The sequence below is a fragment of the Kogia breviceps genome, chromosome 17 (genome assembly GCF_026419965.1).
Source record: "Kogia breviceps isolate mKogBre1 chromosome 17, mKogBre1 haplotype 1, whole genome shotgun sequence".
In the NCBI taxonomy this organism is placed as follows: Eukaryota; Metazoa; Chordata; class Mammalia; order Artiodactyla; family Physeteridae; genus Kogia; species Kogia breviceps.
In genome coordinates this window covers 14315039-14338632 of record NC_081326.1, presented here as the reverse complement: position 1 = coordinate 14338632, position 23594 = coordinate 14315039, and the positions used below count along the sequence as shown (strand labels likewise).

The window sequence follows — 23594 nt, the reverse complement described above, 5'->3', positions numbered from 1 at the left end:
TTCTTATTGGAGTATAGTTGCTTAAAAAAATTTTTTTTTAATTGTTTTTACTTTATAGATATATGTTTTTTGCCACACAGCATGCGGGATCTTAGTTCCCCAACCAGGGATCCCATGCAGTGGAAGCTCGGAGTCAACCACTGGACCCTCAGGGAAGTCCCAGAGTATTGTAGCTTTACATTAGTCAGTTCTTAGTTTATTTACTAGTGCCCATAACTAAGTCGATTTGAATTGGTTTATCAAGTACGATTTCATGTAACTATATGAATACCTTATAAAAATCAAGCATAATAAAACATAAATATCTTCTTTCTCTATTAATCTTACAGTTCTGTTTAAAAGCCATTCGTTTTTTTCTGAGATTTGTTTTCTTTTAGTTTGAATGCTTTTATTGGTCATCAAAATTGTGTACCTTGGGCTTGCTCTGACATATGTTCGGTATTTTTAAGAGCATCTTAGTTCAGCTTATCAGTTGCAATAAGATGAGAATTACCTGTCTATTTCCCAAACCTGTTATTTCCCAGTAGGAAGTATTAGGTCATCTCTTTTCTCAGCTCAGAAAGCCCAAATTATCCAATTACAGACAGAGAAGAGGTTTTGCTGTGTACTTGGTATCTAATTTTTTTCTCTGCCTGGATGTATTCCATGAAAAATACACCTGAAGAGCTGAGGGAAATGGAGACAGTGGCCCAGATAATTCTGGAAAATTCAGCTCCATTCTCATTCCTTCCTCTGACTGTGCCTTGGGCCTGATTCTTGGAAGAGCAGATGAGCTGTGGACCCAGATTTAGGCTAGGGAGCAGGCAGTCCTTGGAGAAATGCTCTAGGTCGGAGTGACACACAATGCCTTACACTGAAGGCATCACCAGGCCAGAGCTTGGCTATGGTGGAGGGACTGCCCTTGGGGCAGCACAGCCCTGGGGGAGGGTATGGGGTTTAACTCCTCATATTTTTCCACCCTTCCCCCACCTCTCCCCATGCAACCTCACCATTGTTTCCTGAGTTAAATATATCACCTAGGACTTCCCTGGTGGCACAGCGGTTAAGAATCTGCCTGCCAATGCAGGGGACACGGGTTCGAGCCCTGGTACAGGAAGATCCCACATGCCACAGAGCAACTAAGCCCATGTGCCACAACTACTGAGCTTGCGCTCTAGAGCCTGCGAGCCACAACTATTGAGCCCACGTGCCTAGAGCCCGTGCTCCACACAAGAGAAGCCACCGCAATGAGAAGCCCCCGCTTGCCGCAACTAGAGAAAGCCCACAGGCGGCAACGAAGACTCAAAGCAGCCAAAAATTAATTAATTAATTAAAAAAAATATATATGGTCTGATTCTAATTCTACCAGATATTTACAATTGATCAAATAACAAATAAAATTAGCATGTAAACCACTTACCAACCATTGTTTATTATAAAGCAAACAAACCAAAAGACACCACCCAGTTGGGAATTCCTGTCAGTCCAGTCGTTAGAATTTGGTGCTTTCACTGCGGGGGTCCAGGTTTGATCCCTGGTCCGGGAACTAAGCTTCCGCATGATGCATGAGCAGGTAAAAAAAGAATTGCCTTAATGGAGCAAGTGGACGTGACCCACATCTACCCATCGCTCTCCCTCCTAGCGCTGCGACCACAGCAAGCCTTATGTATGAATAACAGGCTCATACTGGGGGAGGGAGTTTGGCAAACTGGCCCACAAGGCTTTTTTTTTTTTTTTTAATTGCCCATGAGCTAGGAATGATTTGTACATTTTTAAATGGATGAAAAAAATCCCAAAAAGAATAAGTTTGAGAAAAACGAACATTATGTGAAATTCAAATTTCAGTGTCCCTAAATAACGTGGTTTTTAAAAAAAATTTATTTATTTATTTTTGGCTGTGTTGGGTCTTCGTTGATGTGCGTGGGCTTTCTGTAGTTGCGGCGAGCAGGGGCTACTCTTTGCTGCGGTGCGTGGGCTTCTCATTGCCGTGGCTTCTCTTGTCGCAGAGCACGGACTCTAGGCACGTGGGCTTCTGTAGTTGTGACAAACGGGCTCAGTAGCTGTGGCTTGCGGGCTCTAGAGCACAGGCTCAGCAGTTGTGGTGCACAGGCTTGGTTGATCCGTGGCGTGTGGGATCTTCCCCGACCAGGGCTCGAACCCGCGTCCCCTGCATCGGCAGGCGGACTCGCAACCGCTGTGCCACCAGGGAAGTCCCCTAAACAGCGTTTCATTGGAACACAGCCACATCCATTGTTGTGCAAGGTGGGTGACTACTCTTCCACTACAAAGGCAGGGTTGAGTAGTTGGGACTGCCATATGTGATCTCATATGTATGGGATCGTATGTTCCACAAAGCCTAGAATAGTTACTATCTGGCCTTTTACAGAAAAAGTTTACTGACCCTTGCTCTAAGCATTAAAATAATCCTTCATTTATTTATCCTTTGGAAAACAAACTATCTGCTGTGCGTCAAAGAACCCTCATCAAACAATGAAATGTTAGTTGCAGGAGAAACCATGGCACTGCCAAGAAAAGAGGTTGGCAAATGGGCAAGCTGAAGGATGTGACAAGGCAGATGGACCTGGAGGGTACTGTGCTCAGTGAAATAAGTCAGATGGAGAATGACAAATGCTCTATGCTATCACTTATATGTGCAGTCTAAAAAATAAAACAAACGAATGTATATGACAAAACAGAAACAGACTCACAGATGTAGAGAACAAACTAGTGGTTACAAGGTGGGGAGAGGGAAGGGGGAGGGGTGGGATGGGAGAGGGGATTAAGAGGTACAAACTCCTATGTATAAAATAAATAAGCAATCAGGGCATATTGTACAACACAAGGAATATAGCTGTTATTTTGTAATAACTTTAAATGGAATATAACCTATAAAAATATTAAATCACTATGTTGTACACCTGAAACAAATATAACATTGAACATCAGCTATACTTCAATTTAAAAAAATAAAAAGTAAGCTGAGGGAAGGGCAGGGGTGGCCGTGCGCTCCCTCTCTTGCTGCAGTGGGGTCAAAGTATGCTGAACAGGATGGCCTGGGACAGATCTGGGGGAGATCAGATGCCATTTAAACCCAGGTAGTGCACATCGTTAGTCAGCCACCCAGTTCCTCTGAGTCTCAGCTTATTATTACATGAAGTGGGATAGTCATTACCGCACTGGGTGGATGACCTGTAGTAACCTTTATAAAAGACTCTGAATTCAGTAAATGTTAGTCTCTTCACCCCCCTCTTGGCAGTGAGGTCTCAAGAAAGAATGAATTACAACTTACGTCACCAAGAGACCACTTAACACATGGCAGCAATACGAGAAAAAATTTTTTTCATTTTATAATCTCTGCACTTCAGAGGATTCAATTAGAAACTATGAAGAAATCTCAGCCTTTGCACGGATCCAAGCAGACGGGATTAAGGCAGTGTGCTGGCAAAAACACACTGTGCTGTAATATGAACATCCCAAATTAGGAGATGGCTAATACATTATAGTACAGCCATAGGATGGACTATTGGAAAGCTATAAGAAGGAAAGTAACAACATTTTAAATGACATGTATAAAATGTGAACCATATAATAATTAGTGAAAAAAAGCAGAATATAAAATTTTATATGCAATATAAGCTAAACTGTATTTAAAAGGAAAAAAAAAACACAAGAAGAGTAAGGAGTAAAAAGTACATGAACTTTTTGAAAAAAACTGTTTTACTGAGATATAATTCACATCCCAGGATGTGAACTTTTAAGGCAAAACAGGAGATTATGAAAAGATTTGGACTTACACTGGGGACTTCAGCCTACTCTTTTAGAGAAACCTTGCAGGAAGCACTGATTTAGTTCAAGCTTTCAACTCCCTCATTTTGCAGGTAAGGAAATTGAGCCCCAGAGAAGTGAACATACCTGCCTAAGGAAACACAGCATGTTAGCAGCAAAGTAGGAACTAGAACCTCAGGCTTCAAGTTCAGTACACCTAAACATGCCAGTTGTCCAACATCTTCACTCTTCTTGTTCAATCCATATTCACATATAATTGGGAGTTCCTTGCAATCCAGTGGTTAGGACTTGGTGCTTTCACTGCCGTGGGCCCAGGTTCAATCCCTGGTCAGGGAACTAAGATCCTGCAAGCCGCAGCGTCCAAAATAAATAAATAAAATAAGATAAAACATATTCACATATAGTTTATATGTTGTTGTAATTATAGTATAGCCACAAATTGGAGGATGACTAATTCTTTAAAACAGTTTTTCTTCTCTCAAGTTCTGCTATGTCAACATTTATTCTTCTTTATGCTTTTCTCTTCGTCTGTATACCCAATCTGCTTGCGGTATTTGCAAGCCTGGGGAGTATTTTTGTAAAAAGCCCAAGAAACTCAAAGGGCCCTTTTATTAGCAATTGTTGGAATCTCTGACCTCATTTTTAAATTTAAATTTTAAATTCTTTCCTCTTCAAAGTTTGCCTCTTTAGAAACGACATATTAACTTTCCTCTTAATTTTTCAAAACAATAGATAGTTTTAAAAATACTTCTCTCTCCGGCCACCCCCAGCCTCTTGAAGGAAGAGCTGGGCGCTCATCTCAAACTCCCTGCCCCCCCAACCCCGCCTCTAACAAAGAACTTCTCTGCCACAAGTCATTAGGATCTTATTTTTCTGCTTTCCTTGCACCTTAGAACCTTCCACCAGTTACTTCTATCTTAGCCTAGCCGTTCTCAACCTTGCCTGCACTTGAGAATCACCTGGGGGCTCCTAATTTATTTATACTGGGATGGGTATGTGATTTTCTTCTTCAACCAGGATTGACAACTTCTGCCTTGGATGAATAGGTTAAAACGAGTGTGTTTTCCTAAGGATATTTTTGTTGTAAAATAAGTCCAGTTGGGAAATGAAAAGATTTGACCTTCGCAAAAGAAATTTTATTTGGTGTTATTTGGTGCTGGCAGGGGAAGTATTTTTTTGGAAAAGACCACTGAAATTAAACAGCTAACAGTTCTCATTCATTTGTTTATTCATTTGTTCTTCATTCATTAAAAACCTACACTGTGCCAGACACTAGAGATTTACTTATACTCCTTGTTTTCAAGGGGCTTACAATCTAGTAGTAGGAAAAAAAGTACTCCAGTAAATATGAAGTGCCATCTGTGCTGTGATAGAGACATGCACAGGCTTCCTTTGAATAAGGAATATGTTAAAATCGAATTTCAAGCATATTAATAGAATATATTTTATTGCATTATATCTAAACCAAGTTTAAAAATATAATAATTCTTGTTTAATTAGAAGTTATAAGTGAAATGTAGATGAACACCACAGTTGTATCAATAGCAAGTGGAAAGTTGTTTGAAATTGAGGTCAAATTTGAGGGTACCTTGAAATGACAAATAAAGACTGGTTAAACATTGGTGTAAAAGAGAAAAACTCATTTTGATAGATTTTGCTTAAATCATTCAGGATTGGAGGAAAAGATAGTTACAGAGTTAGATTAAAAGTAAATGAGCAATAAAAATTATACGAGAAAGGGCCAATGGGACAAAGAGTAGAATAGAAACAATTTGTAGGGAAGGGAAAAGAGCAGGAAAAAAGAAAGCAAACGAATGTCTCATGAAGACAGCATAATCATTCCAAAATAGAGTTCAAGTGTATTTAAGAATATCACAAGTTAATGGTATATTAAAGGGAAGGAAAAAAAAAACCCCAACAAATTTAAAGAAAACAGAGTAATATGTATAATAGCACAGTACTGGAAAATACATGCTATTACAAAAAATTTGTTTACTCTTTATTTACAATATGCTATATAAAATATATCATTTTGGTTCATTTAAAAACATTATTTTAGGAGGGAGCAGACTGAAAATAAAACTTCTTAAAGAATTGCAAAAATGTCCCTACTTAAAATTTAGCATATGAAAAACCTAGTAAAAATCAAGGGAAAGCCAACAGTGAAATCAAGCCAAATGCACTGGGAGAATTTGCTCAGTAAAAAATCTGGGTATCTTGTTCTTTATAAAATCCTACAAAATTCCACCATACTATAAAGAAATCTTGAAATTATTCCTGTGGGGATCCAAAACTTCTCAGCTTGGCACTAACAACCCATTATATACACTGATGGAAAGCATACTGCATATAGCACTCAATTTATTACTACAGATGTACCTCATTGCTGATAGTATGTTTATAACCAATAGTAATTTATGAGGAAGACTTTTTTTCATTTTAGGTTATTAAAACTACTACATTGTTAATAGAGTCGTAGATTTTTGGTCACAAAAGAAAGTTGAGTAAGACTGTCGTAACTGCTGTTTCAGTGCTATGCATATTCTTTTACAAAATATTGCAAAGAGATAGTGTTCCTTAGCAAAGCAGTCCATGATGGTAGTTTTTTTTTGTTTTGTTTTGGTGAATTTTTTTAAACATCTTTATTGGAGTATAATTGCTTTACAATGGTGTGTTAGTTTCTGCTGTATAACAAAGTGAATCAGCTATACATATACATATATCCCCATATCCCCTCCCTCTTGCGTCTCCCTCCCACCCTCCCTGTCCCACCCCTCTAGGTGGTCACAAAGCACGGATGATGGTAGTTTTGACAGAAGTTCGGCATGCAGGGAAAGCACATCCCTATCCAGAGTGTCCATTCCATTAAAAACAAAACGCTGCCCTCCCATTGATGGAAGCAACCCAGTGTAATCAACCTGCCACCAGAGAGTTGACTGATCCCCTGGGAATGGTGCCATTTGGGGGACTCAGTGTTAGTCTCTGCTGCTGGCTGATTGGGCACTCAGTGGTGGCCACAGCCAGGTCGGCCTTGGTGAATGGAGGTCTATGTTGCCACCATGACTACATTGTTCATGAGACCATTGGGCGATGACAAGAGTCTCTGGGGAAAGAGATGGACTGGTAGCCACAGAACAGGCTGTCCTATCCACCATCATGATATTACACACAGCATTACTTCTGATCAAGGAACTCACTTCATGGCAAATGAATTGGGGCAATGGTCCACCCTCATAGATTTTCGTGTTCTCCAACCATCCCAAAGCAGTTAGTTTGATAGAATAGTAGAAAGCTATTTTATGTGTCAAGTGGCCTAGGCTATTATGCCCAACTGTCTGGCCAAACACCAGTCTAGACGTTGCTGTGAAAGTATTTTTTTAGATGTGATTAACATCTAATTAACACGTTAATTAACATTAACATGTGATTTAAATCAGTAGACTTTGAGTAAAGCAGATTACTGTCCATAATGTAGATGGTCCACATTTAATCAGTTGAAGGCATTAAAAGACTGAGCTTCCCACGAAGGAAGGAGCTGTCTCCAGGCTGCCGTCAGACCCAAGTCTGAGACGTCAACTCCTGCTGGAGTTTCCAGCCTGCTGGCCTGCCCTGCAAATTTTGGATTTGCCAGCACCCATAATTGCATGAGCCAATTCCTTGAAATCTCTCTCTCTCTCTCTCTCTCTCTCTCGATATTTCCTGTTGGGGGATTGCAATCATACGTGATATCATAAAGAAGAAGTATATTACAAATATCTATGAAGATGCGATTTATATTCTTTTTTTTTTTTTTTGCGATACGCGGGCCTCTCACTGTTGTGGCCTCTCCCGTTGCGGAGCACAGGCTCCGGACGCGCAGGCTCAGCGGCCATGGCTCACGGGCCCAGCCGCTCCGCGGCACGTGGGATCCTCCCGGACCAGGGCACGAACCCGTGTCTCCTGCATCGGCAGGCGGATTCTCAACCGCTGCGCCACCAGGGAAGCCCGAAGATGGGATTTAAAATGCAACCCCATTACTCTAGACTAAAGCCTCTGTTCCATTTGGTGAAATTGGGTTCGTTGTTACAATGCCACCATAAACTGAGACTGAGTCCTTGCGGTTAAGATGATACATCAAAATTACGTGTAGATAAAATATACTTTGGTCTCAGAGTTATAATTTGCCGAAAGGTATAGAGGTAGTGGTGGGGTGGCACTTGTCTTCTAACCAGTGCTCTGCAAAGTCAAGGCCATGTGGATGATAGAGGTACTAGCCTTCTGGTTGTGACCACCCAACACTCCTGCCCACTATTGCTGTGTTATAATAAGGAAATATTTTAACCGTGACTGCTGGAACAAATTCCTGTCTAATTTACGTTCTGCATTCTGCAACCCCTCTGTTCACTGATTTCACTTAATTTTTATAAAACAAATATTTATCATATTCGAATGGTTTTCTTAGCCACATTCAATCATTCATTCAACAGGTATTTATTAAGTGCCAGTGTGAGGCACATCACTTGTAAATTCCATTAAGATAAGGCTGTTCCCTGTCTTGTTCAGTACTTGGTCTCCAGTACTGAGAATAATGCTTTGCACAGAATAGGAACTCAATAACTTTGTGTTGAATTAATAAATGGAAAGAAGCATATCTAATACCCCTGGTAATAATTTGTACATTATCTCCAGCATTTCGTGTCCAAAGGTTGTTAACACACGCTTCTTAGTTGGGAACATAAGTCCTTTAATAACTAACTATTAGCTATGGCAAAACACCTTTTTTTTTTTTTTAATGATGTTTTTGTGAAAGGCTTTGAAGTCTCAGATGAAAAGTACAGGCAGTCCTCATGGATTTATTTCAAAAGTTTAGTTGTTCACTGATTGTTTGTAAGGCAGAACATATTTTTCTATGGAAACAAGGTTTTGCAAGGGGTTTAGATTCTCAGAGCTGCCCTGCTGAAACCTGTGAAATCCAAAATAGCACCATAGTAGTAATAGAACATAACCATCATGTGTGTGTTTCTGTGGAAAACTAGAACTTAATCTGCTGCATTTGGAAAGGGACTCTGTTAAGCGTGTCTAGATTCAAATGGTGAGCCTTGGGGTTATGTGGTTACAGTGCAGAAGAATCTTCAAACTCAACTGTTTGGTGTTTTATCTTAGGGATGGCAGCAGGGGTTCAAACAAACGGCAAAACTCTTGAAAGGCAGAGGACTTAGATACGAGGAAATGGTGATGTTGTAAATGAAACCACTAGTACGCAGGGGAAAGAAAAAGCTGTCTCTGCAGCTCATAGTAGAGAGAGGGAGGAGGAAACATGAGTTGGAAAACCTCTAGGCAGAGGCAAAAAGAGAAGAGAGTTCCAGTCAAGTAAAAACCTTGCCAGTCTTAGGTGGTTCGTTGGCCATGTATAAATCAGGGATTGAGTGTATTAGAAAGTATCCAGTATTAGTAGTTTATTTTAAAATTTAGTCTAGGGCTTCCCTGGTGGCGCAGTGGTTGAGAGTCCGCCTGCCGATGCAGGGGACACGGGTTCGTGCCCCGGTCCGGGAGGATCCCACGTGCCGCGGAGCGGCGGGGCCCGTGAGCCATGGCCGCTGCGCCTGCGCGTCCGGAGCCTGTGCTCCGCAACGGGAGAGGCCATAACAGGGATGAGGCCTGCGAACCAAAAAAAAAAAAAAAAAAACTTAGTCTAAAAGAAATGCAGGATCTAAGTACTAGCATTTTCTTATTTTGTAACAAAAGAATGTGCTTAAGTAAAATTTATATCATAGAAGGAATTTTTTGAAGTTTTTATTAAATACTGAATATATACAAAACAATATTTCTAACATGTATGACAGATATAAAGAATAATAAATATCCACATGCCTGCCACTCAGTGTAAGAACTAGGACATTAATCATCTAAAAGGGTTTGAGGATGGAGCAAGAGAACAACTGCAATCTTTCAGGTAGTTGTGTGTCTGAAACTTCATAATCATCTTGGGGAAAACCTAAAAACAAAATAAAACAAGCCAGGAGCCTAGGCATTTCATCAAGTATGTCAAAAACTGACATTCATAAATAATAGACTAATTAAAATATAACATTGATTGACCCTGTAAATGTTTTGAATAAAAACAGAGTTTTATATTTTAAAGCCCAAGAAATATTGCTAGAATGAGGGCTCTGCGGTGAGGAGGACTATTTGTCAAGTGGTCCACATTTATAGAAGCCTGTTTCAAAAGAAGCAAGAAGATGGTTCTCCTAAGGAAGAAGAGCTGTTATTCAGATGCACTCTTTTTCACGAAGATATTTTTTCTGTCCTAGCTAAAATTGAACACAGTCATTCCCCTTCACACCCAGGATTTTATAAAAATCTTGCATTTTAACCAAAGGCATCTTTTTTCCTCTGAGTAAGCTTTAGCTCCCTGATACAGTATTTCCAAACTGCATGGGATCTTAAAAAGTCCTCAAGTAGGGAGCTGAGTCCTTCATAACACGTCCAGAACGTTTTCATGAGAACATTCTGGAGATGGATAGTGGTTGCACAGCAATGTGCGTGTACTTAATGCCACTGAATTGTACACTTAAAAATGGATAAAATGGCAATTTTTAGGTTATATATATTTCGCCACAATACAAAGATGCCACTAACCAACCAACCAACCAACTAACCAAGTGTTTAAGTCACCCTGTTTATGGGCTTAGATTCTGATCTAGAACCTACTTCTTATTCTAAGACTCCTCTTAGCCTACCTGCATGAACCATTATGTTAAGTGAGATGAGATCAACAGCTGACCAACTCTTAACTTATTAGAGTACATTTAATTTTTATTAGTTTCTATTTTTAATAGACATCTTTATTTTCGAGTTAGTAAAGGTAAACATAAGAGAAAGGAGATTTGTAGAAAAAATGTCAATACTTTATTTTTATAAACACATTAATTTTTAAAAAATTATTTATTTATTTGGCTGTGTCGGGTTTTAGTCGCGGCACGCGGGCCATTCGTTGTGGCATGTGGGCTTCTCTCTAGTTGTGGCCCTTGGGCTCCAGAGCACGCACGCAAGCTCAGTGGTGGCAGCATGTGGGCTTAGTTGCCCTGCAGCATATGCGACCTTAGTTCCCTGACCAGGGATCAAACCCGTGTCCCCTGCATTGGAAGGCGGATTCTTAACTGCTGGACCACCAAGTCTCCTGTCAACACTTCTTAAATTGATTATATTTGTACATATATGTGTATATATGCATGTTGTTTTACTATTATTTATACTTTTACTAAAACTAAATAAACTTTATTGGCACCTGTACCTACTTATGCTAAGTGAAGTAATATTTTAGGAAGTTGATGTGCTAAAATCTGTGTGGGATATTAAGAAATCTAAAATATGATCCCTGTCTTTAAGGCACTAGCAGTTGAGTTAGGGAAACATCAGTAAATCCATACAACAATAACACCTTTTTAATTGAAGTCTAATATATATAGGTAGGTACGCAGGTCATGTTTATACCTTGAATGAGCTGTGCACACAATGTTTCATGAAATGAACACGTCCAAGTAACCTCCACTCAGATTAGGAATAGGATATTCTCAACAGCTCCAAATCTCCCTCAGGTGCTCTCCCGGGCACCACCTACTCCAAAAAAGGTAACGACTGTCCTGGTATTTATCACTATAGATTAGTTTTATCCATCTTCCATCTTATGTAATGACATTATACAGTAGTATTCTTTTATATCCAGCTCCTTTTACTCAAGATTATTTTTATATGATTTATCCACTTTATTGCATGGGGCTATAGTGTGTTCATTTTAATTTCAATATAGTATTCCATTGAGCAAAAACACTGTAATTTATTCGTTCTTCAGTCAATGAATTCTATTGGATATATAGTTAGGAGTGGAATTATTGGGTCATAAAGCAGAAATGCTCAGCTTTAATGGATATTGCCAAAAAGCTTTTCAATTTACATTTCAAATTTTCATTTTCTGTTTCTAATATAAAAAAATACAACTGTATTTTGTATATTAACCTTCCATTCCAGAGATCTTCTAAAATTTAATTCTAATCATTTGTTGCTTCTTTTGAATTTTCTATATAAACATTCATGCCATCTGCAAATAATGACAGTTTTATTTCTTCCTTAGTGATAGTTATATCATTTTTTTCTTCATTGCATTGACTAGAATCTCCTGTACAATATTGAATACAGATGGTATTTCCAATTCTCTTTCCCAATCTCTAGGAGCAGGTGTAAATGTTTCACCATTGAGTATGACATTTGTTATAGGCTTTTTGTACATACAGTTCATTATATGGAGGAACTTCTCTTTTTTTTAAAATAAACTTTGTTTTTAAAAATTTATTTATTATTTAATTAATTAATTTTTTTTTGGCTGCATTGGGTCTTCGTTGCTGCGTGCGGGCTTTCTCTAGTTGTGGCAAGTGGGGGCTACTCTTCATTGCGGTGTGTGGGCTTCTCATTGCCATGGCTTCTCTTGTTGTGGAGCATGGGCTCTAGGTGCACAGGCTCAGTAGTTGTGGCACACGGGCTCAGTAGTTGTGGCTCACGGACTCCAGAGTGCAGGCTCAGTAGTTGTGGTGCATGGGCTTAGTTGCTCCGTGGCATGTGGTATCTTCCCAGACCAAGGCTCGAACCTGTGTCCCCTGCATTGGCAGGCAGATTCTTAACCACTGCACCACGAGGGAAGCCCAGGAACTTCTCCTTTATTACATTAAAAAAATGCCAATAGTAATTTGGTTAAATGTATTCCTAAGTATTTGATGTTTTCTATGTTTTGTAAATGACATTTTAAAAAATGTCATTTTCCAGTTGTTTCTTCCTAGTATATAGAAATATAATTTCTGACTGTTGACCTTGTATCTTACATTCATTTTAGTAGTTTATAGGCTCTTTTGAATCTTTTATGTATACACTCACATCATCAATGAATAAAGATGGTTTTACTTCTTTCCTTTTCATTTTCTTACCTTATTGTACAGGATAGAATTTGCAGAGAGGCTAAATAACTTGCCAGAGTTCACACAGTAAGAGCCAAGATTGAAACTCATGTCAGTCTGTTTCCAGAACACCCTGGAATAAGTGAGGGTCTATTAAGTATTTTATTGCTGTTACTGCTAGAAAAAGCAGTTAGGGTCCTACTGAAGATGGTCTTGAATATAAGGTAAAGGATTTGAATTGCATTCTGTAGGCAATTAAGGATTATTAAGAGTTTTCAAGTGGGAAAGAAATAGAAGTGGGAATATTAATCTTGTGACAGTGTGTAGTATGGTTTGAATGGAACCCCTAATTCATTGATTTATTCATTTCACAATTATTTATTGAGCTTGCATTATGTTCTAGGAGTTGTTATAGGTACTAAGGAAATAAGGATGAAGACAATGTGTTGCTTAGAGTAGTAGAGATTTTCAGTGATGGAGAAAAGAATTTTAGCACAATCTGTTAGCCATGCTGCAAAGGCAGCTCTATGATCTTGCATAAATTAACTTCTCTGAACCTCATTTTTTTAATATGTAAAATGAGAATAATAATACATATAATGCCTACTTTGATTAGAAATAAAAATATATGTAGTACGCTTGACCTGTATCAGACACATTTATGGTAGCTATAATATTTAAGGGATTTGGAGAGAGCAGACAATAAGAATGAAACATTTGGTCAAACAGTTGTTTTTTTCAATAATCAAATTGTCAAACAAATGTCTTAACTGATTCCCCCCATCCAGTGATTACATTTTTAATAGAATGAACGATAATTTTTTTGTTTTTATAACTTGAAAGCAACACCGAAATAGAGATAACTGTGCTATGCGTGGATCTAATCAACATAATAATATTCCACTAGTATAAAGAACTTAAGAGTTAACAAAGCACATTTATTTATACCATTTTGAGTCTTGCAACAATTATACAGATGAGCAAACTGAGATATTTAGTCACATATTAAGTAGCAAAGCACAGTTCATATGTTTACCTATCTTTTCTAGCTCTTCTTACCACACTGTGTTATCTCTCATTATATCATGAAGCATGCTAGTAGTAATAATTTAAAAAATCATATTGAATCTTCCATTTTTATATAGTTTATGTATGAAGAAAGTAACTTGAAGTTGAATGAGGAAGAGAAGGCAGACAAAATAGAATTTCTTGTCCTACAGTATTCACATTGTCCTGATTTTCTTAGGTGTGTTATTAACTATATAAATTATCATTTTTCTTTACTACTTTAAGTTGCATTTGTGATTTGGCTGACATTTCTTTTTGGTTTTTGTCTACTTGCCTCATCCATCCATGGTGTGTCGTTTCTGCTTCTACTAAATTTCAATAATTTCCTTCCCCTTTACGATTTGCACCCACATTTTTTTCCTTATTGGGTTGTTCCCTGTTGGTAATGTATCCAGTTCCTATATCTTTGCTTTTATTTATTTTTCTTTGACTGAATAATTAAGACAACTTATTTACTTTTCTTCCTTTTCATTTTACATTATCACATGATAATTCACCAATACTTATGGCTGGTTTTCCTAAAAATTATTCTGAGGTCTTACAGACATCTAAATTCTTTCAAAATACTGAAAACATTCTTTATAAATATGTTTTAAGAGCAAGGTATTGGAGGGTGAGTTGGGGAAACGGACATGAAGATCGATTGGATACTGTTGTTTACATTTTACAGATTCACATAAACAGCAAACATTATATAAGATCTTGTTAGGAGCTATAGCATGTAAAAACAAGAAGAAGACATGGTTCCGGGCCCTGAATAGCTTACCATCTAGTGAAAGAGAAAGACAATATATAAACAACTCCAGTGCAAGACAGAATATTGTTATAACTACAACATGAAGTGTTGAGGGAGACCAGAGGCTGTAGAAGAGAGCAGAAGTTATAGGATTCCCCAAGGCTTGAGGCAACCGATTAGCAGCTGGAGGCAACTCATGCTAAGCTGTCAGATTTTTTCGTTTGTTTTATTTTTATAGACACAGTCATGTATCTTGAGTAAGTTTTATTGAGTAACATAGAAATGCAATGGGAGTCATTAATTTGCACAGGTAACATGGGTGGTTTTTGGAAGTGTGAAACCTGTTGCATAGTATTGATGAACTCTGGACTTCTGCCAAAAGAGGAGTAGAAAGCCAGAAGGAGAATCTTTTCTTTATCACAACTCAGAGTTGGGGGTGATGACAGGAAAGGAAATTGGAGTCCAGCAATGCGACAGACCTCAGGCGACTACTACCTCATTGTAGGAATACAATGGATGAGGATTTGTGGAAGAAAACAGGTCATTAAAAAACCCTCCATTTCCCATTTCTTCCCCAGTTTTTTGGAGAGCTTTGGGTTTTCAGGAAACCTTATTCTGTTATGCCATGTAATTAAAATAATCTACAAAAATTTGTTAAATTAATACACGGTGAATGCAAACATTTCAAACACTATAGTGTACAAAATAAAAGTGGAAGTACTACTCCATTACACACCCACTCATACTCCCCAGTGCTAACAATTTGTTATAGCCTTCCAAACATTTTCTATCCATAGTCACGCATACACACGTTTTTTTTTTTTTTCTTTCCCGAAAAAAAATTGGTGGTACTCCCACAAATTTGAGGTTGAAGACACCATTAAAAGTGTGGACTCTGGAGTCTGCCAGAACTGGGCTCAAATCTTCTCCAGCTTCCCAGCTGTATGACCCTAGGCAAATTACTTTACTTCTTTAAGCTTCATTTTTTTGTGAAGGCTAAAAATGGTAATTACTTTGTACGGCTTGATAATCAAAATGTATAAATCACTTAGCACAGTGCCAGACGCATAGTAAGTGTTCAATAAACACTATTATTGTCTATGGCAAGTGACCTTTCTCATTTTAAGACTAAAAATAAGGAAATTTGTTGAACAAATGTTGCTCATTTCTTCGGACGAAATGTATCTGGGTTGTGAAGAACTTGCTTTTCCAAAGCATAAAACTGATCCAAGTAACCTTTATGAGGCTTCTCTTCGAATTTTCAGTGCAACTCTTCTGCACCCCCACAACATCACTTTCTGTCTAGAAAGTGGACTTTCCACTAAAAAACTTTTGTGACTCATGTCGTGACAAGAATGCTCAACCAGGTCAGGCTTTACACTGTGTGTCCTTTTGCATTATCATGCAATGGCTGGGTGGCACCCTTTTAAGCTCGCCTCGCCTCGCACGGTCGCGCCCCTCCATCCCCTCTTCAGATGCGGCTGCAACTGGAGAAGCCTATCGTCTTAGGAGCCGAGGTTGAATTGATGGACGACGGGCGCCTCCAGGGCGCAGCAGCAGACGCGGGCGTGCGAGGTGCACCCTAGGGGTGCAGGCTGCTGGCCGAGGGGCCCGGGCGGAGTGCGGGCGGGAGGTTCTTCCCGGGGCTAACCTGGCACTGGGCTCTGCCCGACCTTCGTGCGGGGTCATCTGCCCCGCCGTCTGCAGCCCCGGCCTGTCCCATCCACTCGTTCTTTTTGGCACTGCCCTTTGCCCTCCCATGGAGTCATCTGTTTACTCTCCCTTCACTTCCAGTCACCCATAGGTCACCCTCCCTCTACCACAGTCACCCATTTTGTCCCCTCTCCTTTCTCTCCTCACTCTTCACCTCTCCCCAGGTCGCCTTCTTAGAGGACTCCGCCGACGGAGATGCTGCGGACCCCGCGGCCAGGGTCTGTTCCCCGGAGAACCCTCCGTCCACCTTTGCCCCCTCCCCGGGGGCGTGGGACGCAAGTTTCCGCTCCGTCCTTTCCCCAGTGACAGGACTTGGCTGCGGCCACGGCCAGGGAGGCGGGGGGAGGGTCTGCCTGGCTCCCGAGCCCCCTCCTCTGATCGCGAGCTCTGCGCGGTCTGTGTCTCTCTCGGCAAGTGCGGAGACGCGGAGCAGGAGGAGGAGGTGGAGGAGGGAGTTGGGGGAGGATCTCCATTGAAATAAACAACCAGGCAGCAGTTATTAACACGGGAACATGGCGGCCGCAGCCTCAGCCACAGCTTCGGCGGCGAAGGTCAGCGCCGACGGCAGCCGGCACCTGACGGCGTGACCGACCCGAGCCGGTAACCGCGCCTTCCCTGGGGGCCGCGAGGGAGGGCGGGAGGCTGGAGGCGGGCGGGGGGCGCCGCGTCCCCACCCCCGGCCGCGTCTGCCCTTCCTGCGCCGAGCCGGGCAGAGCCGCGCGCCGCCGAGAGGGCTGTTTTGTGTGCGGCGACCGCTGCCCCGGTGCGCGGAAAACGCGAGTTGCATCCCGGAGGCGCCGCGAGGCTGGGGAGTTGGGGCTTGGGGGGTGGGGAGGGCGGGAAGCGGCAGGGAGACGCGGAGTCCCTGGGAGAGAAAGGAGGCGCTCCAGCGCTTTGCCAGAGCTCGGGAGACGAGTCCCGGAGCGCGAGGCGGGCGGAGGCTGCAGCCCGCGGCGCCGGCGAGAGGTGAGAGCCGAGACGCGGTGGGGAGGCCGGGGGCGCGGGCGCGGCCCCCGCCCGAGGAGCGAGGCGCCCGCCGCCCTGCCCGGTGCGGGTCGGCGAGGAGCGCGTCTCCTGTGCCCTCGGGGGACGCGAGGCAGGGACGGAAAGGTGAAGCCGGAGAAGGTGCATTCTTTCATGGAAACGCGGAGCGACTGCTGCGCAGGGTGGGAGCCGGGCGAGGGGAGGCAGGACTTGGGAAGTGCTCGGGGGTGTGTGAAGGTGAAGCGCCGTGTCAGGGGCGGCCGGCTGGGTGAGACGCCGGGAGGAGGGGATCCGCGGCCCGGCAGCCGGGCCGGGCCCGTGTCAGCGCCGGGGGTGGGGGGCGAGGGGCGCCGCGCGCCGCGGGCGGACGGGAAGGAGCTGGGGCGGGCGGGGCGGGCGGCGCGCTCCGGCCGAGCAGGCCGGGCCGCGGTGGGGGCGGGGAGCCGGGGGCCGGACCGCGGCGGCGCCGAGCCCGGCTCGCCCCTGACTTAACTTTCTGGGTGCGGGCGTGTGTGCAGTAGGCGCGCAGGGGCCGGGGCTGGGGGCGGGAGGCGGTCCGGGAGGTTCCGGGTTGGCTCGCCAGCGCCCCCTTTTCTCTCCCCCATCTCCCCGCCCCTGAAGGGACAGGCCCGCAGGGCCCCCAGGCGGGAAGAGGGAGGGGCCCTCCTGGCCGGCTCGCGACGGTCACGCCCCGGGCCCGGGGACACTTCTCTCTCGGGCCTCCGGGGGTTGCTGGGGGAGGGGGTCAGGGTCTTCTCTGCGCGCAGGAGCTCCCCGGCCCCCGCCCCTCCGGGGAGTCCCGGAGGCGCCTCTTCCGAGATCGGGGGTGGGTCGGTCCCTGGTTAACTGGTCCCTCCCTCTTCCCCCTCCCCCTAGTGGTTTCCGGGGCCTGCGGGACCGAGGGGCGGGAATCGGGGATCCGAGCGCCCTGCCCCAGCCCGGACCTGGACCGGGCCTAACGCCGTCCGGGTCTGTCACTGGTAGGGGAAACTTTCCTAAACCGGGGACCGAGCCTGAACGCCCTCCTCCGCCACCCCGTCCTCTAATCCCACTCCCACTCCACCTCCTCCAACGCCTTCCCCTCCCACCGACCCGAATCTCGCTGCGTGTGACTGACGGGACAGTGAGCCAATCGAAGGCAGGGAACTGACCTGCCGGGTGTCGGTAAGCCAATTGCGGGGGCTGGAGGAAGGGAGGGGGCGGGGCTTCATCCGGACCAGTTAGAGAGGAGTTGCGCGCGGGGCGGGGGAGCCATGGAGACGCCAAGAGCTCTCCACTCTTGCACATCCGTGGTCACCCGCTCCTAGATCTGTGGGGTAGCGTCACTTACGGGGGCTCTGACCGGGGGAGGCAACGTAGTTTGCACGAGATGCTGTATATCTCTGGTACCACCAGAGACGTTGTCTTAGACACGACGAAGTCTAAAAGGCACTTAAGATGTGGCAGTAACTGTCCGAGGCCCGTTTCTAAAATGGCATATATTGTAGTGATCGCGTTCTGGACCTCAGCGCTCGGTTTACGTGCTGAGGATCATAGGAGTTAAATGTTTATCTCAGTTTCACTCAGCTACTCCAGCGTGGGGACAATGAGATTTGAAAGTGTTCTCTGAAAACGAAGGCATCGGGAAGAACTCACGTCAGTTGATTATTGGGAGTGTGAAGCATCATTGTTTGTAATGGCTTCACTGGTTCCTTGATTAATTAGAGCGCCAGTTTCCAAAGTACTCTTGGAAGTTCGGTGTTTGGGATGACATTAAAAAAAAAAGTTGTGGTTTATGGTATGCATTTTTTGTTTTCTGTTTTTTTGCTCTTTCTGAAGTAAACAAAATGAAGTTAGGAACCAAAGCATCACTGTTTGAAACCTAAAGCGTTGGTATTTAAGGAACAAGCTGGTCAAAGAATATTTGTCTACAGAAAGAAAGTGAGTAAAATGTAGTTTGTCAGATTACTCCCACACAAAAGATTCTTAAAAATAAATTATTTTAGTTTGCTTAAACACTACTGAATGGTACAGTGTGTGGGTACTTTTTTGGTTTTTGCAAGGTTAGGAGACATCTTTGGTTATTTTGCACTGTTTGTTGGCTACAGTCTAGTGACTTCCTCAACTCTTGACTTTTCAGAATAGGGAGGATAGGTCTTCGGTTCTCTGTAAAGATCACAGGTTGCTCTGCAGGAATAGCAGTGTTTTAAAAAGACAGCAGCTGCTGCTGCGATGCTGTGTGTGTGTGTGTGTGTGTGTGTGTGTGTGTGTGCGCTCCTGTTCTTTGTTGGGGAGGTTAGTGCACATTGACAGCAGCAAGGCTCCTTTTTCTAACTGGAATTTGTAGAATCTATGGGAGTTCAAAGAATGAATAATATTAGCTTGAGAATACATCTCTTCATTTTGTGATGAGTATCCCATGAATTTAATCTTGGGAGGGATTTGTTTTGTTTTGTTTTTTTGAGGCATTTTATGTGCATGATACTTATGTATACTGGTTTCTTGAGCTTTTAATAATACTGGGTTACTAAGAAAGAATTGAGGGGTCTATAGTTTTAGGGAACAGTATTTACCATGAATTCCCAATCTAGTATAATTGTAAGTGTTCATATAGACAAAAATTAATTGCATTTTGCTCTAGCCCTTGAGGTGTTATTTTAGTGATTAAAATAGTAAAAACAGTGAAGATAAAACATTTAGCTGCTAGAAGTAGGTAGTATTATAAATTAAACAACGTTCAAAATTTGACAACATTCAAAACTGCCCCGTCATTAGTTAATTTAGCTACTGAAGGCCACTCTGACCTGTGTCTTTTGTATGCTCAAGAGCAACACATTATTTTACTCCTCTCTACAATAATCCTTGAGAATGTTCTCAGATTCTTGGTGGCAGTGAGTAGCAAGTCCCCTAATGTCTGCTAGGGGGGAAAAAAAACCTCTCAAGCATATGGAGACATCTAGAAAAAGATGTGCATCGTCAGCTGTGATTCCATTGTGTGCTCTCAGACTGGATCTGAGCCTTCTTCCTCCAGGGAATTTCAGTCTTAACAGAGGAGTTTTAGATGTCAGGATACTGAAGCAGAGGTTAGAAAAGAGCTTACCAATTATGAATTTAATATTTTTTAGATAGTTTAGCTCTGATTTTAACCCTTCATTGATTAAATATAATTTACATGACCTTTGCTCAGTGTTAGAGATGCATTTTACTAGAAACCTAAAAATGTAAAGATCAGAGGGGAACTTGGGCTGCGGTGTGAGCGCATAAAGGGGCAGTGCTCCTTGGTTGGCTTTATCTTTAGTTGTATCTTATTAAAGCTTTGCAAGCCTCAGAAGCAAGGACCTATGAACAGTGCTTTCATTACACACCCTATATTTAAGGATTCAGTACCTTAGCTGTTTCAAATCACATCAGGTTGAAATGTGACCCATTAAGTTGACAGCTTGGATTTCTTAGGAAAAATTGTTTGTGTTGAATTGAGTTTAAAAGGGATGCTTTTAAGCAGTTATTAGGATGTTGGGTACCAAAACAAAGGGGGGGCTCTTTAAACAATTTTTCTAGAAGATTAGTTTTCTGAAATGCACAGTGTGTCCTTATTTGATATTTTGACCATTATTATGTCATTGAAATTATTATATAAAAATGCATAATTAATGCTTCACTATTTTTATAGCAAAACTGCTATTTAAGAAATTGTTAGCTTTTCAGTGTTTTGTGTTTATAGTTTTGTTTGGTAATTTATGTTATTACATGCTCCATCAATTTTAAATAAAGAGAATAGGAGGGAGAAAATAAGTCAGTTGCTTTAAGGTGTTGGTCTTTTGTTGCAGTAAATCATAAAATGAGCAGCAAGTCAGGATCTTTCCCCCAATGAAATAATCAGACTATATTTACATAGTAATAATGAAAACCATTTAAGGGAAACAGAACAAACCCCTTACTCAGTTTTTTTATACACTTTCGTATTGTAGGCTAATTTTACCTCTATCCCTTGTTTTCTAAACAAAAAAGATTTTGGCATTTGTGTTTATTTCCTTTTTTGTTTTTTACAGGCTTGTAGAAGGGTTTATGAATTGTTAACTGTAGAAATAATATTATGTCATATTACTCTTTAAAGTCTATTAAGAGTAATGTCTGGAAAAGCCGTAGAATACAGTTTTAGTGTCATAGGCCCTCAATTCAGACAGTGTAAAGAAAACACATACTTTACGGTTTCTAGATACTAATTTCTAAACAGAGGTGAGAATGTGACTTTTGTGGATATTTTAGAAACATATGTAGTTTTCCTAGCTGTTACAAAACTGAGGCGAGGGTGATTATGAAAAAGTGGAAATCTTAAAGGTTGTGCTATGAAGGTATCTGAAATTAAACGACTACATGGTCTGCAGTTAAATCATAATACTCTTGGCTCTTAGGGCAAAGATTTTGTGTGTTTATCCTATGAAATGTTCATCAGTGACCACATTTCTGGCTTCCAGTGGCTGTGATGACATAATGCAATTGTGGAAACATTGACTCTAGGACACTTTTCAGTTGTTTCTCTAGTTGGAAATTTCTAGAGAAGAATTAAATAAGCAGGGAACCTATGGCAGTGTTTGACTTACCTGCTTTTGAGGCTTTTGGACATAGAATCTTAATTTTAAGAAAGTAAGAGAGGAGAGCTACTTATAGGTAGACATTATTAGCAGTAATTAAATAGTTATTGATACTTAAAGGTTCTGAAAGAAAAAACAATTTTTACTTTGGGTGTCAATTGATAGATGCATGGAGAATTGAAGTTAGCATGTTAATTCTGTCAGAATTTGTGTTTTTAGGCAGCCAGTTGTGAACTGTTAAGAGTTCCTGATGGAGTTCCCCATGGCCAGGTTAACTCTCATTTTGGGCTTTTTAGATCTTGTTTTTGCATCCTTGACTCATTTAACCATTATTTCATTTGTTTGTTCAGTTATTTGTTGAGTTGTTTTTTTTTTTTGTTTTTTTTTTTTTTTTTTTTTTTTTTTTTTTTTTTGTGGTACGCGGGCCTCTCACTGTTGTGGCCTCTCCCGTTGCGGAGCACAGGCTCCAGATGCGCAGGCTCAGCGGCCATGGCTCACGGGCCCAGCCGCTCCGCGGCATGTGGGATCTTCCCGGACCGGGGCACGAAGCCGTGTCCCCTGCATCGGCAGGCGGATTCTCAACCACTGCGCCACCAGGGAAGCCCGATTTGTTGAGTTTTGAGTGTCTCCGCTTTGGCAGTTTACTTTTATAGTATAAACCATCCATTGTGGGCTTCCCTGGTGGCGCAGTGTTTGAGAGTCTGCCTGCCGATGCAGGGGACACGGGTTCGAGCCCTGGTCTGGGAGGGTCCCACATGCTGCAGAGCAACTGGGCCCGTGAGCCACAACTACTGAGCCTGTGCGTCTGGAGCCTGTGCTCCGCAACAAGAGAGGCCACGATAGTGAGAGGCCCGCGCACTGCGGTGAAGAGTGGCCCCCGCTCGCCGCAACTAGAGAAAGCCCTCGTGCAGAAACGAAGACCCAACAAGCCATAAATAAATAATTTAAAAAAAACCAAAACAAACAAACAAAAAACCATCCATTGCAAATCCTGTGTTTAAAGGGGGAACACACAGTGGGTGATGATTTTTTTTGGTGGGGGAGGGGTGGAAAGGGATGTGTCCACCTTAATTTTCAATTTGCTTTCATACTAAAGATCTTTTCTTTTAATGTGTTAATTTTAATTATATAAGCTAGATAATTCTGCTTTGATTTGGGTTTGGGTTTTCTGCCCCCCCTGAAAATAGAATTGTAATGTTTATAATAAAAAGGTTGTTAAATGTCCCCCTGACTGATTAGCTTATGATTAAATAGATTTCATTTAATGAAGGTATGAATATTTATAATTAGTTTTGTTTTTATTTCCCCTGAAATCATGTTATATGTGGTCCGGGTGGCAACCTATCATTGGGTGAAGGTGACAGGGCAGTCAGTGACCTCTGATTTCTATGGATTGTCTGTGCCTTGTTGCTGCTTTTGAGGCTAACATATCCTGGGCCTTACCACTGTAGGTTTGTAAAGGATGGAAAACTCCCTTGCACAGCCATTCACAGGTATTCTGCTGTGGCTGTCAGTTTTTCTAGACGTAACTCATTCTTGCTCTTGACTAAAATGTCTGCATTGGGAGAACAGCAACAGAACAACTGAAATGATAAGAGCAGCCGTCACTGAGTGCCAACAGCCTATTAGGGGCTCTTTGAGGCATGCTCCATGCCCTCATTCTTGCCACAGTCCTGTGAAGTAGAGGTTACCTTCATTTTCCAGGGGGAGCTGAAGCCCAAAGGGGATTAAGTCGTGCCTCTGAGCAAAACTTCGGGGGAAAAATTAACCTTGACCAATGAATGGGGAAACAAATCACAAATATCAGAGGGAATGGTGAGTCTGAGAATGTCT

The 23594-nt window shown here is 42.1% G+C and overlaps 1 protein-coding gene across 5 annotated transcripts in view; it reads left to right on the top strand.

The window, feature by feature from the left end:
• Nucleotides 1-16510: 16510 nt before the first annotated feature.
• Nucleotides 16511-23594, top strand: part of NCOA2 (nuclear receptor coactivator 2) — a 269019-nt gene continuing 261935 nt past the window's right edge. For 2 of the 5 annotated variants that reach the window (XM_059043643.2, XM_059043637.2), the window contains exon 1: nt 16511-16806. The gene's annotated coding sequence lies outside the window, so the exon portion shown is untranslated. Of the gene's footprint in view, nt 16807-17056; nt 17173-18064; nt 18355-23594 lie in introns of those variants that run through there. The other 3 variants (XM_067017573.1, XM_059043640.2, XM_067017571.1) reach the window with 3 other exon arrangements.